The sequence below is a fragment of the Talpa europaea genome (genome assembly GCF_964194135.1).
Source record: "Talpa europaea genome assembly, chromosome: 3".
NCBI lineage: Eukaryota > Metazoa > Chordata > Mammalia > Eulipotyphla > Talpidae > Talpa > Talpa europaea.
This window is the reverse complement of record NC_140069.1, coordinates 26,707,465-26,731,186: the sequence shown is the minus strand read 5'-3', so window position 1 is coordinate 26,731,186 and position 23,722 is coordinate 26,707,465.

Genomic DNA, 23,722 nt, shown 5'->3' with positions numbered 1-23,722 from the left:
CTGGAAGTCTATTTGTTTGGAGTAAAAGACTGAGAGACTCAGAGATAGGAAAGAAAGACTAAGAGTAGAAAGGGAAAGGGATGGAGGTAACAAGCAGTTGCTGGGTGAAGAAGCAAGGTTTGAGAGGATAGCCAAATCACCTCAGATGAAATGATTCAGGGCCTCGCTGGTGGCATAGGGGTTAAGTCTTAGCACTATCATGCTATCACTATCATGCTATCACCACCTGCAGCTTGAGTTCGATCCTGGCCAGGGAGCTAACCCACAAGGCATAGCAAACCTCTCTTGTCTTACCTGCTGCTCCCCTCAGCAGGGTATTTCAGTAGATCTGCCTGTTCTGCTCCTACTCTGTCCCTCACCCCCAGCACCTCTGGCCTATTCCCCAGTTCTTGTATGCATAAATAAAATAAAAATAAATCTTTTAAAAAAAGAAATGATTCAAACTTTCTCCTTTTTGGAAGAGTACATTGATAGTGATATCAAGTAATACTCTATCAAAGAGATTATGTGCAGGCAGTATTATAAGTGATTCACCCAGAAAAACATGTCAATTTATGCAACGAAGCTCCGAGAAAGATACTATCATTAACCCCATTTTATTGTTGAAGAAACTGAGATGCAGAGCGGTTGAGAAGGTTGTCCAAGATCACACACCTGGTGAGTTATTGGACTCAGGTCCAGTTCTAGACTCCATGCATGTCACAGTATGTTGAGGTATTGGTCAAAAAATACAGTTTCAGGGCCTCCCCAGTGGTGCAGCGGTTGAGCGCTGGGTTGCGAAGCTGCCTGTAGCCTCTGCAGCGCCAGTTCGATCCCCGGCCGCTGGGCAAGGGTCCCACATGGCGCGCAGACCTCTCCTGCCACCCACTGCTCCCCTCAGCAGTGTACTTCATCAGTCTGCCTGCTCTGCTTTACGCTCTGGCTCCTGTGAATTCTCTCACCCTCCCATGCTTCTGACTGTACCCAGTGCTTGTATAAATAAATAAATAAACCTTTAAAAAAAAAAAAACAGTTTCAGTTACATCAGATGAATAGGACTAGAGATCTGATGTTCTGCCTTTTCCATCTACCTCATGTTGTTCACGTGTTGCTATAGAAGATGGAGGTAGGAGTTTATTTTTGATATCATAGAAGAAAAGTTGGTTGACATATTCATTAAAACATAAGGACAGACCAAGAGCTTTTATGAATAGGAAATCAATTCATGACCTCTATTCACTAAGTATGTATTGGAAAAATATTTTCTCCAAATCCATCAAGTTAAATCCATTAAATACGCACAGGTTTTGTATGTCAATCAAAATGTGACTTTATAAAACGAAAGACACCCGGCAACCTAGGCTGAACAGATAGAAAAAATTAACTGTGGCTTTCAGTTCAGCTTTACGCATTACAAGTACAAGAGCCTCACGTCTATCTGCCTTTAAGGTATTTGAGTTTAATGACCTAGGTAAAAGCAAGATTTCATCTTTGTTTGTAATGGTTTTAGTTTCAAACTTTGTTGACTTTTATGTTTACCTGAAAATTTTGAGTTTTAAAACTTAGTTTAATATTATCAATAAAAGCAATTTTGCTTAGAAAAAGATATAATTTTAAGAAATTCTTAATGGGCTCTTCTTTTGGGGAGTTTTTTTTTATACTTGTTCTCCCATTTAATAGTGTTACAGTTCTCTAATATTGTTGTGTCCAATAACCATAAATGAGGTGATTATTCTTTTTCAGAACTAAAAAAAGAAAAAGTATCTACATAATATTTTTGAAAGATAAAATAAAAATAGAACTACCATATGATCCAGCGATCCCTTTCCTGGGTTTACATTGAAGGGAAATGAAATAAGTACCTTGAAGAGATATTTGCAGCATTTATTCACAGTAGTGGGTGGAAACTACCTAACTGTCCAATGACTCATAAATGGATAGGAAAATGGTATACACACATCCATACCCATACCTCCCCTACACACACACACAAAGGAATATTATTCAGTCTTTAAAAAGAACACACATGGGCCTCCCTGGTGGCACAATGGCACCACACTATGAAGAAATCCACAGCCTCTGCAGCACAAGTTCAATTCCCAGCCAGCCAGAGAGAAACCCACATGGCAAAGCAGACCTCTCCTGCTTCGCCCACTGCTTTCCTTAGCAGTGTATTTCAGTAGATCTGCCTGTTCTACTACCCACTCTGTCTCTGGTGAATCCTCTCACTCTCCACAACTCTGGCCTGTACCCCAGTTCTTGTATGCCTAAATAAATAATTCTTTAAAAATAAATAAATAAATAAATAAGAAGAACATGTGGCTATTTTCAACACGAATGAATCTGGAGGTTAATATGCTAAGTGAATTAAGCCAGCTATGGGATGAAAAACAACTTCATACTCTCTTTTATACGTAAAATCTTAAAATGTTGAATACATGGAAGCAGAGAGTAGAGCTTGGTTTCTAGGTGCAGAAAGTAGAGGAAATCAGGAGCTATTGGTCAAAGGGTGCAAAGTTGTAGTTACATAAGAAAGATAAATCTAGAGATCTGATGTACAGCATGATGACTAGAGTTAATAACACTGCATTAACCACTGGAAATTGGCTAATTGAGTAGATTTCAGGTACATTCATCACACTCATCACACACACACACACACAAACACACATAAACACATAGTGTGCAATAAAGAGAAGATAAGAAAAAGACAAAGTATAGTTTCCAAAGCAAGCACCTAAAGTTACCTGTTCCCTTGTAGGTAAGTGCCCAGTCAAATAGGGTTAGCCCAAGGCAGGGCTACTGAGGCCTGAAAGCTTGACACAAGCCTAAGGCACTCCCTGTTGGGGACCCATAGGAAAGGGGCAGAAAGGGCCAGGCAAGTCTGGAAGGAAAGGAGCAAAATCAAAACCAAGATAAAGGCTGCCATTGCGAACCACCCCAAGGGTCTCTCACCTGCATCTGTTTCAAGTGTCTTCTTCGATGTCGCCCATGTCTCTGGTACAAGTCCAAGGCTGAGAAGCAAGCACAGCTTCTTCACAAGTCTCTCTACTCCATGTGCCTCCTCCAGGTCTCCTTCTTACCCTCCATCCTTTTTCCTTCCTTCCCCTTCTCCTCTCTAGCTTTTCCATTCGCTTCTCCCTGCTCTGCTCCATCCTTCCTTGGGTGGGGCAGGAAACCTGGAACCTCCCCTTTCCCTGGGAACCACCTGTTACAGAACTTCTGCTAAGGATAATTTCCTCCTGCTAAAGAAAGCAGACTATCACATCAGTCTAAATGCTGAGCACTTACTATAAGGTAGACATGGCTCTCGAGTAGCAACATTTTTACAAATGACTTTTACAGGAAGGTTAGCTCTTGCTCTAATAAGTAGCAGAGCTAGGACAAGTGATCTTGCCTCTGAACGTGTCTGTCTATGGCTTCTCATAAGTCCTGATCCCTCGGCCTCAGTCTAAATAGAGCTTAGACTTATCTCCAAGGTCACACAAAGTCAATAAAGGAGGCAAGGCTAGGCTCCGACCATGTGACTGTGAGTCCAGAGCTGTGTCATCACAGCACCCTCTCTCCTCTTTCAAATCACTGCTGTCTTTTGCCAAGTGAGCAAATAGCAAAAGCAATAAATGCTATGAGTGAAGAAAAACTTTAAAAGGAAAAGTATCCCCCAAAGCCTCATAGTAGTTGATTAGATGAGAATTTAGAGATGGCACAATAAAGTCCCTAGACCTATTTTTATGTTTTTAATGGGAAGGAAGATGTGGATCCTGGGAAAACAAAAGGGAAATGCCTTCCACTGAGTTCACAACCTACTGCCTTGTGGAGAGGGTATGTGCACGTGCATATAAGCACATCAAATAACACAGACTTACTGGGACTGTGCCAGAGGCCACAGAACAAGGGGTAGGATGAAGCACAAGGAGGTGACCCTCATGAAAAAGAATGCCATGGTACTTAAAATTAGAAATGCCCCAGATGCTGGGGCATCTGGGATCTAAAATGGGACTTGTCTCCTTCTTCATTCAGTAAATACAAGCTATGAGTTCAGGTCTCTAGGAGACGCAAAGTTTCACAATCCAACAGGTTGTGTCCTTAAGAAACTTGGGTGCACATACTTTTAAAAACTTTCAATAAAGCGTAAAGCAGAGCTTCAGAAACAATTTCAGTTGAATTAAATATGACACTGGTGGGGAGGACGGGGAAGGAAAGCAAACATAGAAGTATAAAAATCATGTTTTAAGGTATAAAATTTCAGGCCTCCCCCGGTGGCGCAGAGGTTGAGCGCTGGGCTGCGAAGCTGCCCGCAGCCTCTGCAGCGCTGGTTTGATCCCTGGCCACTGGCGAGGGTCCCACATGGCACGACAGACCTCTCCTGCCACCCGCTGCTCCCCTCAGCAGTGTATTTCGTCGGTCTGCCTGCTCTGCTCCCCGCTCTGGCTCTGGTGAATCCTCTCACCCTCCCGCACTTCTGACTGTACCCAGTGCTTGTATAAATAAATAAATAAATCTTCAAAAATAAATAAATAAATAATGTGCAAAAAATAATAATTTAAAAAATAAAGTATAAAATTTCATAAAAATCATGGTTAAGTATAAAATTTCATGTTTTAAAACACAATTGATTTTAAAAATAGTAATAGAAGACATTGGAACATTTGACAAAATTTGTATCTAGATTGTGGATTACATAATAGTTGTATTAATGTTGAATTTCTTAGTCTTGATCATTGTAGTGTGATTATGAAAATAAAAAAAGATAAGCATTGGAGAGTAATGGGGTGTAATGCCTCCAATGTACTCTCAAATAGCTCAAGAGTTAAATAGAGGGGAGGCGGAAGAATAAAGCAAACACACCAAAATGTAAACACATTCAGAATCCAAGTAAAGAAATAAGAATAAGTATTTATACTACACTTGAAATTTTTCTCTGAGTTCAAGTTACATTACAATTTAAAAGTACCCTCAGGGCCTCCCCCATGGCGCAGAGTGTTGAATGCAGCACTGTGAAGCTGTCTGCAGCCTCCGCTGAGCGGGTTCGATTCCCAGCCAGTCAGGAAGATTCCCACATGGCAAGATAGACCTCTCCTGTCTCATCCGCTGCTCCCCTCAGCAGTGGACTTCGGTCCTTCTGCCTGTTCTGCTCCCTGCTCTGTCTCTGGTGAATTCTCTCACCTTCCCGCACCTCTGGCCTGTACCCCAGTGCTTGTATAAATTAAAAAAAATAAAAGTACCCCCAAATCCCCACAATTGATAACAACAGACAAATCACAGATATTAGTGGAACATCACCTACCCCCTGGGAATCCGTTCTGGTCAGTGGTGACAATGAACAATGGGTTTCCCTGTGTTCTACAACCAAAACACAGGAAAATCTCAGCTGGTGGCATGCCAAGCATGAAAGGGGAGCACATCTTAGAATGTGAGTTAAATGACTGTGTTCATACGAAACAACTCCAGCCATTTTCTAGAAGAGTTTTTCCAAAGTGAGCTGGTAGAAAGGACACCTTAATATGAGTCGGACTGCCCAAGTCACAAAAATCATTAAGCCCCAATTGTCCATAAGCTACAAATGCTGCTGCAAACATTCACCAAGGCAGCTCCTTTGAAACTGTACAGCAATAAAGGAATGTGTATGTATACAATGTGGGAGGGGAGGGGAATATTTATTTGAAAAGGGAGAAAAGCACATCTACTATGGACTATAAGACAATGATCACTTGGGTGACAGTCAAGAAATAATATGAGCAGTCAGTTAAATTCTGTGCTCCCTTACTTACCCTCACCCGATTAAGTAAGGAAAGTGAAAGCAAAACACATTTTATAAGGTTAAAAACCCTTTGTCTATCCCACACTATGCCCAGCAGGAAGGATCATCTAGCAATTGCACTTCTTTTTCATTCTCAACATGCAGTTTACACAAAGTTCATTGTGAGACTTAATAAAATAAATAAATCCCAATGAAAAGCTAAATTCTGAACAAGTCATAGTTAAGTAAGAAGTTAATGTTTCTCTCCCTCCAAAGAAATAAATGAAAACAGGAAAGGTTTCTTCCTTAATGGATCTCAGAGATAAACACACTCACTGTCATTAACCCACTGGGACTTATAAAAGTAATTTTGATTCTTGCTTTACTGAAAAGGATCTCGCTCTGGCATACTCTAAATTCTAATTAAACAAACTAGAAAAAAAGTTTTTCAATGAACAATGCAATCAAATTTAGACATTCTATTTAGACACAGTAATGTTAGCATAACAACTGAGTCAAAGAAAGAGAAGGGAAAATAATTATTAAACAGATGGGTGGTGAAAAGAAAAATTGGGTTTTTTTAAATGCACAAAGCCTTAATCTGAAGCCAAGCAGAGATGAAGATAAACAATAAGTTGCCCTTCATAGCCAAAGACATACTACTCAGGAAATCAAATGAAATAAGTCTAAAATACCTACTGCAATTAATATGAACTTAACATCCTAATGCCAAACAAAATATTAAAGCAAGTTCTCTATTTTTAGGGCTTTATATCTTGGTGCTTGTATAATGAATCAGGATGTGTCTTGGCAAACTTGCTGGCAGCCTGGAGGATATTTGTTTTTCTACCAAAAATAGTTGGAGTCTCCCAAACTGTGGAATGGACACACAGTGACCAGAGCACTTGAGGAATTTGACTCAGTCACTGAATCAGAAAGATCAGTCAGGAGCCCAAGACTAACAGGCTGACATCTTGTCTGTTCCATAAGAACCTGCCAGAATACTTAATTTAAAAATTAAGCAATGCTTAATCTGGGTTTGCAAGACATATTATACAGATCTGAGAAAACCTGGAGAGTTTCAGAGGCGAGCCCTTCCCAGGCTGGTGGAAAGGAGCCCACAAGTCAGGCAGAAGGTCAGGACATCCCACAGGAGAGGCCTCTACTTGAGATCTGGCAACTGTCTCCAGCATCAGAAAGATATGCACTGCTCCCCCAAAGGCACTTTCTTTCCTTCTGTCATGGGTCTTCAACATTGCCTGATTTATTTCATCTCTGTGTCAGGCTACCTCCAAACTGCAATGGCAAGAAGCTACCTGGGGCATCTCTCATCCCTCCTGGTCTCAGTCTCCTCCCTTATAAAATGAGCAGGCTGGTCTTAATGATCACTGAGGTTTTTTTCAGTTCTAAAATTAGAATCATAAGAGCAGTTCTCGATTCCAGCCTCAGAGAAATTAACCTTGGCTTTCCCCGGTCTTGGCTTTGGGTGCTAGCAACCAACGTGCTTTTATCTGGCCAAATCCCACAATTAAGTCTAGTTGTCCAAAGATGGACAGACAGTCTCTCCCAAAGCTCCTGGGAAGCCTATAACCCTGTCACCATAATCTCATAATGCTTGTAGGAATTTACTTTTAGAAAATAATTGGCCATATAAACTAGAGTTCAGTTAGAACACCAAAGAACATAGGAAGCGGTCCAGTTCAAGGAGGGATCTTCTTGGAGCTTATTCAAGGGAGAAATCTGGTGTCTTTCGGTGGGTAAAGTGATGGTAGAATAGAAAGAATTTCTTGGGTTAAGGAAGTTTGTCACTGATCTGTGTTCCTGAACTCTGAGACATGAATATTTGGGCTAAGAAATCATTTCTCTTGATAAATAAACAACAAATATCATCCAAAAAGTGATGTTACCTAGATATTTTATCAGCTGAAGAAATAAGAATAATAGCCAGTATTTACTATTTACAATATGACATGACCTGGTCTAGGGTCTTCATGATTATCCCACTAAAATCTCCTCTTAACCTTAAAAAATGGGTTATTACCCCCTCCTTGAGTGCTCTAACAGACAAAGAATATAGCTACAGCAAAGATAAATCATTTTCTCAAGGAGACTCAGAACCAGAACTCAAACCTAGAAGGCTGGTTTTGTTTTAAATCAGCTATATGACATATAAAGGGACACAAGTCCCTTCACTTGTTTTTATTTAGTTTTTTAAACTTTTTGTTTGGAAACAATTCCAAGAAAATAGGAAAGTTATAAAAACAGGACATTTGAACCACTTGAAGGTAAGTGGCTGGCATTCTACCTCATTACCGCCAATAACTCTAGAGCAGTTACCCTGTAGCCACAATACAACCATCAAAGTGGAAATTAACATTAAAGCCTACAAAGCCCATGGAGGTTAAAACCCATTTGTCCCATTAGTGTCTTTTCTCGCAAAAGGACGCAGTTCATGGTCACAGGCTGCACTGAATGGCCATGGCTATTTAGTCTTCTTCTATCTACAACAGCTTCTGGATCATTGCTGGGCTCTCATGATTTTGGCTTATTTTGTGAAGATTACAGGATAGTTCTTTTAACAAGGGTCCTCAATTTGAGGTTTTCTGGGATCTCCCTGGGGGTGCAAGGGGTTAAAATGCAGCACTATGAAGCTATCCGAGGCCACTGCAGCACAAGTTCGATCTCCGGCAGGGAGGTTACCCACATGGCACAGCAGACCTCTCCTGCTGCTCCCCTCAGCAGTGTATTTCAGTCGATCTCTCTGTTCTGTTCCCCATTCCCTCTGGTGAATCCTCTCACCCCCTACACCTCTGGCATGTACCCCAGTTCTTATATGCATAAATAAATCAATCTTTTTAAAAAATTGAGGTTTCAACCCAAATGCCCAAAAGTAGATGACTGGATCAAGAAGATGTGGTACATATACACAATGGAATATTACTCAGCAATCAAAAAAGATAAACTCGTGCCATTTACAGCAACATGGATGGGGCTGGAAGGGATCATGCTCAGTGAAATAAGCCAGAAAGAAAAAGAAAAATACCAGATGGTCTCACTCATAGCAAGAATTTAGAAGATGTAAATAAAAGACCAGGAAAAAGACTAATTATAATAAAGTAAAAATCAAAATCAACAGGCAACTATAAACCAGAGACACATTATGGGGGGGGTGGGAGGAGGGAAGAGAGTAGGATCAAAACAAGGGGGGTGGGAATTGTATGGGGACTATAACTAAGATGAAAATGCATACATTGTGCAAAACTGAAAAATGATGTAAAAGATATACAAAATTATGAAACTAAAAATAAAAGAATGAGGTTTCCTGACATAAACCTCAAATCTGAAATTTGGGTTATTTTATGAGGACTATCATATCATATCACGGCATCATATCAGAAGTGATGTGTGTTCTCACTGCACTTACTAAGGTGGCCCATAATTTCCATCTGTTCCAGGATTATTGATGTTCAGAAGTTACTTTGAGACAGTACAATATCCCATTCCTCAAAAAAACTTTCACATTATTATTTGTTTCTTGAATTATTTATATATTATAGACTCATTCTATTTTAGCAATTGGGTTATAATCTGATATCATCTTTTGTGGTCAAAAGTATCCAAGATCTGGCCTGTAGGAGACCTTTCAAACTGGCTTCTATGTTCTTTTGGCATGCTCTATCATTCTTTGGGTGCAGTCCTACTTTTTGGTATGTGATATTTCAGTTTCAACTTGTGCTTTCCCTGGAAATCAACCATTTCTCCAAAGAACCCTGGTTTCTTTGAGTGGAAAATGGTAATTAGAAACCAATATCCAGGCACTCAGTGGGCTCACAGTTCTTACTCACTGCTGCCCTCCCACTCCTGCTCCCCAGAGTAAAGAGCCTTTTCACCCCACCTCAGGCTCAACACCCCATGACTATGCAGATGTCCTCCTCACCCCACTCAGGCTCCAGCATCCCACCACCTCAGCATCCTTCCTCTGTTCCCAAGATGCTTACCTCCCATGAGCATTGATGAACACTTCCCTTGCTCAGTCCTATATAGTGACTCTTAGTCAGGACTGTTCAGAAAGGACAGAAGAGGCTTAGCTTACATCTGATCACCGCATTTGCCAATTCTTTCATGTTCATATGAACTGAACTGGTTTACATATAGGAATGATGTGAGTGTGGAGGGAGCAGAAACACAGCATGGGATGTGGAGTTGCTCTATTTAGAACTGAAGCCTAAGAAGCTCAGTAGACTCTGTGCACTTTGGTTTCTCATTTGTAAACTGAAGAAATGATAGAAAAGGAACAATAATAATCATGTTAGATCATTTCACTTTCCTGCTTATAATCCCCCACCCCAGAAGCTTTCCATTTATCCAAACTCTTTGCCTTGGCCTGGAGGACCCTTTGTGGTTCTTATTTTATTGCACTTTGACTCTCACCAATATAGTTGGGTCACCCTGACCTTATTCCTAGTCTTTGAATGTAACAAGTCCTTTCCTCCTCAGAGCTTTGTACTGTCTCCTCTGCCAGACACTCTTCTTATCACTTGGGTCTTAGCACAAATGTAACTTCTCAATTTTAAACCATTCTCTTCCACCTCAGGTGCCCTCCATTATATTAGCCTGCTTTATTTTCATGCTAGCACTCATCACCATATGAAATGGTCATATTGTTGGTGTATTTAATCATTGTCTATTTATCCTGCTAGAATATAAAAATAGAAGCATAATAGCTCTGCTCCAGCACCTAGCACCTAGGCCCCTAGCCCCTAGGACAGTGGTTGGGACATAGTAGACGTGTAATAAGTATGAATGGCATAAATGGCAGTTATGAGTATTAAATAAGATCATAAATATAAAGTATTTAACCTAAATAGAACCTTCCTAGATTGATAGTAAACCAGTCTCGGGAATAATTAAAAAATATCAGGGTACCTGAGTTCTAGTCTTGGCTCTTTCTCCAGCTAGCAGGGTAACTTTGGATAAGTCATAGATTCTCTGAGCCTTTGTTTCTCACCTATAAATCCAGAAGTATGGCTTAGCTCATGTCTAAGGTCTCTTCCAAGATTAAAATTTAATAGTGTTGCCTATCCACAGTCAAAGTTTCCAGACTTGCCCAATGATAATTCTTCATTGGCGAAAACTAGACCTCTGTTGCCTTAGCAGCATCTCAGAAGGCTAATTGTGGTCTTGCTTGGGTATTCCAGTTTCCATTTGCTAACTAAACTTTTAGTTCAAGTTTACAAGGGTTTCCAAGCAACTTTGCAGAGTTCCAGCATTTTCCACTCCTCAACTCTTTTCCCTATTCTAATTTCCAGACATAAAACAGAGACTGCTTTTAGCTGAGCAGTCATCTGGCTTGGGTCACAGTGAAAGATTTGAGAAAACAGAACCCAAGACAATTTCAAAAAGAGCAGTGAATGTTGGTGTTTTACCCAGATACTCTTAGTGGAATTTCTAGACCCTGTATAGAAATCTCCAATTCCAAAGATATCAAATTTGTCTCCAAAGAAAGAGTTTCTAGAAATACTATTTGAGCATAGACCCAAACTGTGGTTCATTCATTTTTTTAATTCCAAGAAAAATGCATCTACATCTACCCACACAAAGTCCAAGGCAGTCTCTGCAGTGACACTGAACTCAGGGGCTTAAAAATGACTCCTGGGCAACAAGTTCAAAAACAAAGCAGTGTGCCTGGTAGGCAAAGCTGTGTCATGGCCAAGTCTGCCAAACTCAAGTTGGAAGGCTCTTTTCACCCTGAGAGTCTAACAAAACATATGATCTACCTGAAAAATAAATGAACACAAAAGAAAAAGAATGAACATTTCTTTCCATTCACCTTGATCTTATTCCTTGATTTGCTGGAGTCAATCAAGTCAATTTGACAACTGGTGTGTTTGGTAACTAGCTCCAATCAAATCACTTTTAGTATTTCTAAACAGCTGTTAACCTGGCTAGTACCATTTAATTAACTTAACCAAAGTCAGTTTCCCCAGCAGCATCGGACATGATGAAAAGGGTAGTTCTTTATCATCACTACAAAATGTCACCAGAAGAAAGGGCCCTTCTGTCTATCACTTTCGTTGTATAATCGCAGTCTCCCCACCACCTTTTTCTCCTTCAACAGATTACAAAAAATAAAGGTTGAAAGAGGTTGAAATTTTGCTATTCAATGCAAAACCAGCAGCAATAGCCTTGCCTTTTGAGCTTGCTAGAAAAGCAAAACCTCAGACACTTCTTCAGATCTATTGAATCAAACTTTTCATTTACAGGATTCCCAGGAAATTTGGTGGGTATACCAACGCTTGAGAAGCATTAATACAGAATAATTACTTAGTTTGTCACTTACCCTCTGGGAACTTATATGATACCATTTCGGAGTTAGAATTTATTTTCCCTTTTTATGTAATAGGGCTTTTCTTAATTCTGGATAGGATTAAGACAAACAGATATATTAAGCAATATCACTGTTGTGCTAGTAAGCTGGTGTTCTGAAGGGTGAGTCCCATTTACACTGATTGCCAGTTTCCAATTGCCAGTACTGAATGATCAATTTTGAGCTACCAATAATTTAATAGCTGCCATGTGAAGTTCCATCAAACTTAATAATTGACTTTGATAAGCTGTTATTAGCTTCTGAAAACCCCCACTGAAAGACCTTTAAAAATAAAACCTCTTGGGCCTCCCTGGTGGTGTAGGCGGTTGAGCGCTGCACTGTGAAGCTGTCCACAGCCTCTGCAGTGCTGGTTCGATACCCGCCGGCTGAGGAGATACCCACATGGCACAGCAGACCTCTCCTGACTCGCCCGCTGCTCCCCTCAGCAGTATATTTCAGTCAGTCTGCCTGTTCTGCATCCTGCTCGGTCTCTGGTGAGCCCTCTCACCCTCCCGCGCCTCTGGCCTATATCCCAGTTCTCATATGAATAAATAAATCTTTTAAAAAAAAATAAAGTAGGATTAAAAATATTAAAATAAAATAAAACCTCTTTTCGGGTCATGGTCTCTCCTCAAACCTATTCAAAATGAAGTGACATCAGGCTAGACTTCCTAAATACCCTTTTAATTAGACAATGCCTCTGCTCTAGAACCTAAGAAGCATCCCTATTAATTTATTAATGATATCTCTAATTTCCTTTTCTTGTTTTTCACAAATGCCTCATTCCTCAGACCCCATATATCCCACTTCATCTTCTACCTCTCCTTAACATGCACTCTGTTGCCCACTTCTGCTTCCTGCAAGCCAGCAATTGTTTTTTAAAGATTTAGTTATTTATTTATGCATACAGGAGCTGGGGTACAGGCCAGAGGTGTGGGGGGTGAGAGGATCCACTAGAGACAGAGTGGGGAACAGAACAGGCAGACTGACTGAAATACACGGCTGAGGGGAGCAGCAGGCAAGACAGGAGAGGTCTGGCTCGCCATGTGGGTAGCTCCCTGGCCTGGGATCAAACTCATGCTGCAGAGGCTGTGGACAGCTTCATAGGCTGCCTCTTAACCCCTTGCGCCACCAGGGAGGCCCAAGCCATCAATTCTTGAGGCCATGATTGAGAAAGCATGTTACCCCAGTTGTTGCTGGCATCTATCTCCCAACAATGAGGGACAGAACTGCCACAGAACAGAACTGCCACAGCAAATGACAGACGGAAAAAGGAAAGAATATGGGTACAGAAAGGAAAGAATATGAATTGCTGTGCCAACCTCCCCTGAACTCACCCTTCTGACTTTCTATTACATAAGCCAATAAATAGCCCAAAAATACCTTCAGCTGAAAGCAAACATAACAGTGAGCCAGGAAGGCAAGTTTCTTGATGGAAAAATAAGCCACATCACTTTGGATCCAAATGAGGCTATCACAATCACAGACTGTAATAGTTTCTACTAATCCTATAATCCCAGGGAGAGAGAAACTATTTGGAAGGATATCACAAATTTATTGATCATGACAATAATGGGTTACAGTAGCTCAAAGTCTCACTGAATCTTAGATATGGAAAGGATCTTAATGGTCTTATAATACCACTTCCTACCGAAGGCATCCATGAGTGGTAATTACCCACCCCTTAAAGTGAATGGGGATTCATGTTCTCCCAAGGCAACACATTCTATTATTTCGGCTTCTTTATGGCAAGATAAAATACGCCTTCCTGTAATTTCCAGTCACTAGTCATCATTCTCCTCTTTTAAATCACAGGTAAAGACTTAGAATTACACAAAAATATTGATCATGTTCTCTTCTAAGCACCTTACTTTTGTTTCCAGATCTCTCGCTTCCCTCATCTATAGAGAGGACAGAGCCCAAACCTTATGCATTGACATCAGTGCCCATGAGTCTACTTTTCTTGCACAGTATGTGCAAAGAAATCTAAATTTTCTCTAACATGACCACAAGAACATGGTATTAGTTAAGGTAGCACCAATGGCTGTCATCAAATTTCAGTGGTTTAACTCAAAAGAAATTTATTTCTCCCTCCCAAAGATTAAAAGGGGCCCTATATTTAGGGCCCCATGACCTCTCTATCATGTGGCACCTGCATGGCTTCAAAGCTACCATGGAAGCAGAACACACAGAGGATCTGGTAAAAGGTGTGGGTAATGCCCAGAACTTAAAACATCACTTCTCCTCCCACTCACTGGCCATATGCTAAACCTGATCAAAAAAAATTACATAACTTGGTGAACATCTGTCTAAATGAGTATTTTTAGAAATCCAAATTATCCATAAGGACAATTAGGGACTTGTCTAACCTGGAAAAGAGAAAAGCGGAATCCTCTAGGAAAATAGAGATGCCAATATATTCATTATATTCCATAAAAATAGAAGATGTTTAGGCATGGAATGGAGAATAACAGAAAGAAGAAAGCTTCAAAAGTTTTCTAAAGAGCATACTAAAAAGAACTCATTTCCACTAAAGCATAGTAAAAGAGCATTAGTAGGCCAAAAGTAAAAACACTCACATTTACAAAAGATATTCTGTTGCCCAAAACATTTGTAAAGAACAACAATGCTATACTGTATTGTTCTCATAACATTGTTCATTATTTAATACAATGAAGTAGATTATAAAAGGTGAAACGATAGACTTGACTATGTGAAAATTAAAGTTTTTGTATGTCAATAAACAGTATAAACAAAAAAATTGCAGTGATTGTGACAAAGAGCTAAATTCATAAAATATAAAGAACTCTCGCAAATAATGAAAAATAAATACTCTCATGGAACAAAGAACATGATTAGACAAAATGTAAATTATTGTATAAGATACCTTGACTCAATGGCAATCAAAACAAAAATGGGAGTAAAGTAACCCATTTTTAGTGATCAAGTGGGTAAACCTTTTTATTTAAAACTTAATATTCATGTTGACAATAATGTGCTAAACCTAGCACTCTCAAACAGAACTGTTTGACATAGGTATGAAGAGGCTTACAGTTGCTTTCTCATCCAGAAATTTCCTATTTGGTAACCTACTTTAATGGGATAATCAGAAAAGATCACAGAAATTTCCATGCAAGCATGTTCATCATAGCATTATTTTTAATGATGAAAATGGAAATACCTAATATATCTTCAAATCGCTTGAATAAATTATGGCACATTTATAAAAGAGAATGCAATGCACCCATTAAAACTCACACTTTTGAAAAATATTTAAGAACACAAAATAATGTTATATAGGAAAACATACTGTAAGATGCTAATTTTATATATGTATAATTAACAATATATAACTCAGAGTTAAAATAGAATGCTTGATGAAGAGAAAACCGCTGAAATTTTTTGAAACAAACCAAATTCTAATTATTTGTTATGTATTTGTAAGAGATGTTACTTGTTAAGTATTTGTTAGAGATGATACCCACCCATAGCTCCAGTATTCTTCAAACTTCAAATTCTTCTTTATAGTCTCAGAGTCTAGTAGTTTGGTATTTACTTTATAGCTACATAACTAAAAGAAGATATTCAAGTGGATCCTCCGAGAATAAAGAGGTTTTTGCTTCCAAATAAGGAAATCACAGAAGCTGGAAACAGAAACTGCCAACAACCTTAAAGGATAGTTTATCTTGCTTAAAAGAAAGAAAATAATAGATTTAAGTTCTACCTTGCCAGGCCCCCTGTAGCTTACAACAATTTTTCTGTATCCAATAGGGAAATCAATATATAATTTTTGTGACAAATGGATTTTTCTATCTGGGATCTTTAACCATCTATGACTAATTCATGGTAAACAAAGGTCATCTTTTGCAGGTCATTTATTGGTCAAGACCAAGGCACTGCGTAGAATGCTTTGCTGTTGAAATTCAGTCTTTTTATCTGTAAAATGATTCCTAATGCTACCTTGGGAGAGGCTGTGAAGAACGCTTAACCAAAACTGGTACTGAACACTGGGTACACCATGTAACACATGCATTGCACCTTAGATACCGACATAACACAGGTAACACTTACATGTGTGTTGAATAGAATATGCCACTCATACACTGTGCTTTGGATGCATGATGTAACACGTGCACAGTGCCTGGCACAGGGAATTCCCTTCCCTAGCCACCACACTCATCATCCACAACCTCCCCCAAATGTCTCCATACCATTTTCGTGTAAACAAAGATAAAAAAAAAAAACAGAAATGAAAAGCAAAATGCTAGTGTAAATACCCTGTACATTTTACATTGTGTTCTTTAAACTCTTCACTAATTTCTCCCCCTCCAAAGAAAACATCAGCAAGTGCCCAAAATGTAAACAAAGCAAACTGATGAACTGATATTCCTAAAGCACTTTGCTTGAAGTTCTAATGGTGAAAATTAACTTTTAGCAAAAGGCAATCTAAGCGTCTCTGCAGATCACACGTGGTTCTGGAATACAGTTCTGGAGACTTGTGACTGCATTCCACTGTGTGCAAGGAGGGAAAGCGGGGTGGCCCTTTCATTGGCTCTATCATTTAAACCACCTTGGAATTTGGCAACATGGGCCTTCTCTGCATGTGAGGAAAGCACCCAGGGCGAAGCTGAACACACCACCTGTCTCCATTAGATCTGGCAATACACAGAACCATTTGTTCCTTGCTGTACTCAGCCCAAAGCTAAAGATATTTTCAATTCAAAAAAAAATAAGGTACCATCCAAATGATGTCTCCATTTTTATCTAAACTGAGCTCTGCAGACCCGTTTTCACTTTAAGAGAAGAAATCTGCCTGCATAAACTGAAGGATCTACTGCTCAGACCAGACAGAGCAGTCTGGAAGGGTTTCTCTTATCCAAGAACATTTAAACAACTTGAATGGAACACAAGGGGATGATGCTAAGTGAAATAAATTAGGAGGACAAAGACAAACACAGGATGGCATCACTTAAATGTGGAATATAGAGGAAAAGAACAGAAGGGTCAGATAAAATGAAACCAACAACAAACTCGAGAAATCTGACTGGAGAATTAAAGCTACTAGCGGGGGAGGGAGAGAGGAAAGTAAAATAGGAAGGAGGCCTGATGGACTGTGGCAGAGGACTATGGAAGCCTTGGTGGCGGGTGTGGTGTGTCTGGTAACATACATCTGAAGGGTGTGATCCTATACCTTTAAATCTTACACAATAATGTAAACCAATATCTCAATAATAAATAAATAAGTGCTCCTTACAAGTAAAAAATTCTGTAATAATATATGGAAAGGAATGTGAACTGGACTTACGGTTGTAATCATTTCACAATGTATGCAAATATCAAATTGTATTGCACACCTGAAATTAATGTAATGTTATATGCCAATGATAACTACTTTTTTTAAGGGAATAAAAAAGTGCTCTATTCTGGACAGTGCTCTATTCTGGACAGTCTCAGTCCAATTCTCCCCAGTCATGATGACAAGCCTATGTTGCCCAACATAACTTTGAACTTTTCAAAGCCCTCCAACTCTTCATTTGACTGAAAGAGATATAAGTTGGAGCAAGGTATTAATTATATTAATGATCATCTCTTTAATAAAGACATGAGTAGAACCCAGCTTTTACCCATGCATGGCTCTAATAGCCTAGGATGGCATTAAAAAGCTTGGTGTAAAAAGTCTGGCATAAAAACCTTGGTGCTTTTGAAGAAACTTCAGAAGGACTTTTTAATTTCTTTAACTATAAAGCTTCATCTCTGATAGTTAGCACCAAATAATGAATGATATCTCATTACATTTTGTGACACATCTAGAATTTACCAAGCTCTTTCAAATATTAGATTGAATAATGTAAAATTGCTGATACTTGGCTGTTTTTGTCTTACTAAAACAATAATTTCATAGAATTTGACCTCATATTGTATAACTTTCAGCCTTCTTCAGAATAAAAGGTCCAAGATCTTAAATTTATTTCAGACTTAGGAAATGTAAAAAATAATAATAATAATAAGGCAGGCATAAATCTAATTATTCATGAGTTTGTAGATAACAAAGCATAAATCACTTGGCTTAGCCACTCAGGTATAATTCCCAGAGTGCTCTCAGAATAATAACAAAAACAGAAGAAGGGAGGGAGAGAGAGAGGAAAGAAGCGCAATAAAGTAGCTCTACCTTGCCTCTTATTAGCTTTGTTTTTCTTTTCTTTTTTTTTTTCAAAGATTTGTTAATTTATTTATACAAGCACTGGGTACAGTCAGAAGCATGGGAGAGTGCGACAATTCACCAGAGCCAGAGCGGGGAACAGAACAGGAAGACTGACGAAGTACACTGCTGAAGGGAGCAGCGGGCAGCAGGAGAGGTCTGTGCGCCACGTGGGACCTTGCCCGGTGGCCCTCACCCGGTGGCCCTCGCCAGGTGGCCGGGGATTGAACCGGCGCTGCAGGGGCTGTGGGCAGCTTTGCAACCCAGCGCTCAACTGCTGTGCCACCGGGGAGGCCCTGGCTTTGTTTTTCTAATCAATGGTTTATCTCCACTGGTAACTTAGCTACCACAATTCCCAGAGATAGGCCCTTACTTTTTTCCGCCTGTTCTCTCCAAATATTTAGAATGCACGTTTAACGGCCTCCTTTGTGCTTTTTAAGTCTTAATCTTAACAAGGAAATTATGGAGGTTTGTTCATCTATTTAAATTGCTTCTGCCAATTTCTACATTTCCTACCAACCTTTTTACAGCCACATGGATTCTTTAATTGCATTATGTATTGTCTTGTAATGGTGTTGTAATAAAATCTTTCCATGCAAATTCCCATCACTGCTACTGCATGCCCCCTCCTGGAGGGCAGATTTCTAGCATTGGAACAGTTTGAACATTTTGTAGACTTTTTTGGGTCCCAACCGGGAAAGAGCTAGCTGCCAAAAAAAAAAAAAAAGTTTTACAAGCTGTGTGGGATAACCATATTCTAGCTGTATGTTACCCTGTAAAGTCGTTATGTCTCAGAGCTCAAACTGAACATGTGGTTTAACAAAAAACCTGGCTATTCTTAAGAAGACATATATAATCCTGCTTCTATCATCATTGTATTCGGCTTTTTTTTTTTTAAATTTCTGAAGAAGCTCATAAACCTATTAAGTTGGATCAACTGTGCCTAATACATGAGATCATTTCCCTGAAAGATTCTAAAAATACAAAGCATAAGGTTTCAGTATTTATCAGGGTCTTCAACTTAAATTCTGTTGATTTTGCATCACTCCTTTCCTCAGAGTACAAACGTTAAGGACAGAGTACAAAGTGGTCCTGAGTCCCCAGGGCACAGGGCATCAAAGTCTTGCCTCTGCTGTTTATTGAAATGGCTTAATAAAACACAGAGGGCCTGCAAGGACTGACCAGACTGTGTGACTATGTTTCTCTACCTGGCTGTCCACCTGCCTCTTTTTCTGCTCATTTTATAGCTACCACATATGAGAAAGCTAGAAAAGGTATGAAAAGATACAGCTGGAAGAAAGCCACGCCATCTTCTGTACCTGGGAGAGCTAAACTTGTTTTAGGTGGGAAGAGACTTGGATCCAGTAACCTGTACATACATTCTCACAATATTTCTGGCAGGAATGAATTGATTCACTTACAGTCCACGAAGAGTTGCTGGGCAAAGACAGGATGGGGAACAAACACTAACTTAGCATTCTGGTACTTGCTCAGAGCTTTCATTGGTTTGTTATCTTCAAAAGCCCCCCAGGCTCACCCCGAAGCTATGTCAGGAAGTGGCTGGGGGCAAAAAATTGAGTCTTCCTACCACAATAATTTCTCCCCAAAAGCCAACCCACTTATTTTTAAGACTAGTCTTTGACATAATTGCCAGTTAACTGATTTGCCATTTAGTGTAAATTAAAGCAGCTTGGGAAGAGTTTAATTTTATTAATTTTGATATACAAGCTAAGGAAAACAGCATGTTCTTGCTTTACAAATTCACCTTCAGGAACTGTAAGCCTTTGTTCCTTTCTCCCTTTCCCCACCCTTGACAAAGATTACTATCCCCTGCGCTTTTCTATGTAAAAAATCTGGAGCCACATTATATAACAGAGGTGGGTAATATATTACTATCAATTTTTGAAAAATAGGAAACACGATCACAGGAGCTTTTGGATTTCTAAGCCAAATACACAGCCCAGACTAGAACAACTCAGGCTGCCTGTTGAAGCTTTCCACTCTCCATTTTTAAATATTTAATAACCAAATATTCACATGGGTAGCTTAGACACATAAGTTGATGCAAGCAGAAATACAATGATCCTTTTTTTCAAATTCTTTGTGTTCAAAATAGCAATAAGAGATAAAACTACTAATGACATGCTGCCAAGCAGTAACAGCCATTCTAGAAAATGACACAGGCATTCAGGGGCAGAGGTATAGGGACACGCCCATTTAACTGCACCACAAAGAACAGGAAACAGAAAAACAGCACTTTGGCCAGAAGTCAATGCTAATTTTTTTAAATAAAATAAAACATGTCTCTAAGCAAGCTCCACATCCAGATTTCATGCGGATTGGATCAATGCTACATATACACAGCACCACAAAGCATTTGAACAAGTGGGAATCTTAGATCATCTCAAACAGGAGTTTTAAATGCATCTTTAAGCCTTAGAGTCTTATGATCAAATGAAATACTATAAAAGTATATTTATTACTTTAGTTGAGTGGAATGGCCCAGTGACCCTCTTTGGCTCTTAAGGGGATCAGATAAACTCTGTTTGAAAACTATTTTTTCAATCCAATTTCCTGATTTTACAGGACTATCTGAAAACACACCGAGATAAAGATAAAATTGTGTGAACTGCAATAGTAGGGGTGTGTGTTTTACAGCCCTCAACTTACTTCTTCATATTCCAAAAACTTGCAATATCTGCTACAGCTTCTCAAACTTGAGACTGCATACAAATTCCCTGGAGAGCTGACACACAGATTTCTAGACTCTACCCCTAGAGGTGCTGATTTAGGGGGTCAGTGAGGATGTGGCCATGGATTTATCTCTATCCAGTTAAGTGGTGCTGCAGTTGCTGGCCCAGTACTCATATGGACATATACACTGCAGAGAGAGTCATGCACTTCTGAAAATGGGCACCAAAAATTTCCTTCACAAGGCTCTCATGCCCATAGATCAAGGTGAATGCAAATACCCAATGAACAAATGGCCAAGTAGTGAGACCTCTAGAATTTAAGCTTCATTCCTACCACTGAGCAGCTCCAGTTCTCACTGAAACAGTGCCCAGATGGATCCACACAGCCCTCAAATAAATATCCTTATCCAATACAGAATATTCACACCTACCAGGCTTTCTGTTTTTTCTTGCCTATGGCACGTTTTAGTAAAGAGGACGCAAGCTGTGGCTTCTTTCTTCTTGACATGATGTCTTCTCTCTGCACCTCAGTCACTGCCCATCCCCCACCCCTGCTCTGGGTCCTGAACTTCTGACTCTATGGACTACTTACTGCCCCCACCCCCCCACCCTGTCCCAACACTCCTGATTGGGAGCCAGCAGAAGACACTGATGAGAGGTTAAGAGGCAGGAGAAGAGTGAGGTTGCTTCTGCCTTCCCCAACTTCATCTTGTTATAGGACAGGGAGAGGGGCAGCCCAAACCCCGCAAACCTGCCTATTCTAAATGGGTTCTGCCATCCGCCGCATCAACACAAAACATAGGAGACTTTAATGGGAAGGAACTTTAATTAGGAAACAATACAGGAAAGGCAAAGAGTCTAGTTTCTAAATGAAGCACCCAAAGTTACCCGTCCCCTCGTGGGTAAAACTCCATCCATATGGGATCGGCCCAGAACAAGGCCCCACAGCCTGCCACAAGTCTAAAGCATCTTCCAGTGGGGACCCACAGAAAAGGGTCAGAAACAACCGGACAAGCCCGGAAGGAAAAGAGCAAAATCAACATCAAGATAAAAGCTGCCATTGTCACCTCCCCACGGGTCTCACCCACATCTGTGTCACCCAGTCCACGACCAAAAGACAAGCGCAGTTTCTTCACGTGTCTCTAGGCTCCATGTGCCTCCTCCAGGTCTCCTTCCGGCTCCATCCTACTCCTTTCTTTTTCAGTTTTTTCTTTAGCTTTTTTTTTTTTTTTTTTTTTGCTCAGCTCCACCCTCCCTTGGGTGGGGCAGAGAACCTCCCCCTTTCCTAGGGACCACCCTGTTACAATCTCAGCCAGGATGCTCTGGGTTGGCCAAAGGACACAACTCCCGTCAGGTGGTTCTCTCCTTCCACTACCTCTATGGAATCCAGTAACTCTCCACCGCTTGACTTTACAGGGCTAAAAGGGGTAAAGTTTCCCAGTTTTAGTTAGCCCTGGGGTTCAGAAGCCCTCCCTCTTACTCTGCCCTCATTCTAGTAAGTCATCATCTTGTTAGATTCTCCTCAAATTGCCAGTTCAAGGGTGCCTTCACTTCCTGCTGGGACCCCACAGGCATATCTCTTTTCTCTCGTGAGAGACCAGGCTTAAGGAGCCCTCCCTGCCAGTGACTTACTCTCCCTACGACTTAGTAAAACTGACCACCCTTCTCTACCGCACACAAGGTTAAGAAGATATAACAATTTTTTGAAATCAAGTCACACTTTGAGAAGATCGAATGTCCTCTCCAACTGAGTTGTAGCATTAGATGGATGCCAAGGCTGACAAGTTCAAAGCTAGGTATGAAAGAAATCACTCTTGCCTTCATGGAGATTACAGCCTAGCAACAGATTTTTTTTTTTTAATTACAAAACATATTTATAGATTTCTATTGTGATAAATTCTATGCAGGAGAAACACCAATGCTAAGAGCACCCAGGCAAAGGGGCAGGATGGGGGAGGCCAGTGGGCAGTGGTTTGCAGGGAGGAGTAGAGCAAGCAGGATGGGGGAGGGTGGCTGACGCTGCTGAGGAAACAGATTTACATGAACAAATTTCATCTCATTACGCTCTGTTGTAAGCCTCCTAAAGGAAATTGAAATTTTAAAAGGAAACAGAGACACACAGAAATGTAAGCTGTTTGAAAAAGTTAGGGGAGGGAATTAGAAGATGGAGAGAAAGAGAAACAACTGTTTGCCCAGCATGAAACATTATCCAGAAATGGTGAAGGTGGGAAAAAAGAAAAATATTGTGATTGTTACACGTGTTTTCACACCAAGAGAACAAGTCTCTATTTTTTATTTTTGTCTTAAACTATTTTTATTCAATATTCACACTCTACCACGTTTAGCTACCTCTGCTGAAAAATCAGAAGTATTCTAAAAGAATTAGGAGACTTTTTCATTCCCTTAGGACATTTTTATTGTAGTTGTTAAGTTTCCCAAAGAATCATTCTAAGTGCTCAAAATGCTAAAAGGCACTTTAAACAAAGGGGGGTGGGGTGGGGGGGGGAGACTAATTTTTAAAACAGCTGAATTTTTCAAGCAAACAAACTAGGTGTTAATGAGGGGGTTTCAACGAGGCCCTTAGACACACAACTGCTCTGCAAATATTTTAAACACAGTACCAAAGGTCACACATCTAGAACATTCACAGGCCCCCCCCACCGTGCTTTAGGGGCATCATCTCCTCTGGGCATGTCTAGTCTTCTCTGGGTGGCCCTGGCTCCCGTGTACACAGGTCCCTGCCC